Below are 2500 nucleotides of genomic sequence, written 5' to 3' on the forward strand. Positions count from 1 at the left end.
CTCTGTGCTGGTGACGAAGTGCTGTCTAGCTAGACATCCTAAGTCTCCCGAAGTTCTGGGAGTCTCCTGATAGCGGCTTCCTGACGCCCGCAAATTAGATAAAATCTCCCGGAATCTAGAACGAACAATAGCGCGCAAGCCAGACCGGGAATTCAAATCGCGTGTGCATCTGAGTTTAGCGCGCACACGACGGAGAGGGAGAGAGAAAGGGGTGGTGCGTGTGTGCCTGAAGCGCATCCAAGACGGAGAGCAGAGTCAGTGGCCCCCAAAAAGGAACATTTAAGACCCATTTCACATCAGACTACACGAAAGTGTACCCTTGTCTCGTGAGAGTAAAACATAATGATAGTCTTGCACACTGCACTGTTTGTAGCATTGCCCATGGCTGCAAAAGACTTGTTGAAGTGAGTTTAACAAGTGTCATTTAATTTGCTATTATTCAGGCCTATACTAGATGGCTAGTTGCCAAGGCTACATGAAAAGCCTTTTCTTTGCAAACACCGCGCTCTCCCGTTTGTTCTCTTTTTGAAAATGAAAAGCCCAAACTACCAAAATCTACATATTTTATTATCACAATTTCTATCAATAGGCCTTTCTTATTTGGTGTACTGACTAAACATTATTGCACAAACATCTGAATTTCAGTATCTAATTAGGCTAAAGGGCTACCTCCCTAAAATTAAATTTTTTCAGGTTGGGATGTCTGCTATACATTGTTGACATTACTGTTAAAATGCATTTCCAATAAAGTGAGTGTTGGCAAAACCGGTTGTCATGTTTATGTTGAGGCGGTGGGGGTGTTGTCAGCAGCTGCTGAAAGTAACTAATAAAGTAACTTGTAATCTAACTCGGTTACTTTACTGATTACTTGATTTTAAAAGTAACTAAGTTACTTTTTAAAGGAGTAATCAGATTACTTTTCCAAGGTAACTGTGGCAACACTGGCTAGATCACAGTGATGTCTGCTGTTGATTTTTTCAGAATTTCTTTGATTTGAATATTTTTTGGTAATGCGTCATGTAGGTCTTAAATTTCAATCTTTATTGTCTTAAAATGTCTTAAAAAGGTCTTAAATTTGACTTACTGAAACCTGCAAGAACCCTGTTCACAGGACACAGCTAAAATACATGACAAGCATATGACATAACGCTAATATTTAACATAAAATATACACAAATAAGATCTTATGTTGTCATCAAAAATATGAACATAATAAGGAAGAATGCACATGTGCAGAGGACATTTATGGCTCTGGGGGCAGACAGAACAGTGTAATCGTTATTATCTAGTAAAACATCTGACATCTTGTAGCAGAAAGATGTATACCCTTATACCCTAGCATATACCCTTCCATCCAAATCAGAACAGCTTTTTACTTCACCACTAAAGGAAAGAGAAGTGAAGTGTTTTGTTATCATTTGTATTGGCTGTGGCGCCTTAGTAATAAAGTGATGATGAGCTATTAGGCTGATTCTTGGTTTAGCTCTTTCGCCTCAAGTATTAAAAGTATTAGCACAGACAATACAGCATAGAGAATAAATATAGCATAATAAAGCATTAAGTAAATATAGCATATTATAATGTGTGTGTGCAAATATCACCCAGAGCAATGTAGAGGAGAGGATTGAAGAGTAACCTGCCTATGTGCTCCCCTCAGCATGAGGCCTCTGGACGTCGTCCAGGTACAGGGCGACCAATCCCCCCAGGCTAGTTTGGCGACACTATGGGAAATGGATATTATTATAATAGCAGGGCTGCACAGGGACCTACACTGTTATGATATGTCCATAATGTATAGGGCTATGCATTATGCTGAAGTGCTATACATTATATGTGCAGTGCATGTAGAGAGTAGTCAGAACATCAACCATCACAAACCTATACACGTGAACACACACACACACACACACACACACACACACAGCATCTGGATGGGTGAACCTGTGTTGGCTGTGTCACACCTTGGTATTTCCAAGAGGGTAATGTAGTGTAATTGACAGTATGGCGGTGTGCCCCCAGGCTGTGTGTGTGTGCGTGCGTGTTGGCCCTGGTCCAGTTTTGGGGGCCTGCGGGGCTGGGCTGGAGTTGAGGGGAGTGGAGTGGACAGAGATAGAGACGGGCAGCCGAGTCAGCACTGTTCACCACCTCAGGCCTCCCAGCAGGGCAGAGCCAGCCCTCGGCTCATCACTCATGAGAGAGAGAGAGAGAGAGAGAGTGTGTTTGTGTGTGTGTGTGTGTGTGTGTGTGAAAGCAAGTTAGAGTATGAGTGAATTTGAGTTATACAGAGTTATATTGGGTTATAGCTGACGTAATCAGTGCATTATACTGAGTTCTATACAGTGCATGTTTAGATCGCTTCACTTTTTAGTCATCTAAAGTCTGTTTTCACTTTGACCATATGCTGAATTGAGTGTAGATTGGTGAGGGCTGGGGGATGAATTTGAATAAGTTTAACATAAGGCCACATCAAAACAAATTGTGAGCAAGCAGCCACTAGTAG

General features: G+C 41.7%; 1 protein-coding gene across 1 annotated transcript in view; it reads left to right on the top strand.

The window, feature by feature from the left end:
• Positions 1-2500, top strand: part of LOC125291682 (immunoglobulin superfamily member 3-like) — a 179654-nt gene that overhangs the window by 169997 nt on the left and 7157 nt on the right.

The sequence above is a fragment of the Alosa alosa genome, chromosome 3 (assembly GCF_017589495.1).
Source record: "Alosa alosa isolate M-15738 ecotype Scorff River chromosome 3, AALO_Geno_1.1, whole genome shotgun sequence".
Classification (NCBI taxonomy): domain Eukaryota; kingdom Metazoa; phylum Chordata; class Actinopteri; order Clupeiformes; family Clupeidae; genus Alosa; species Alosa alosa.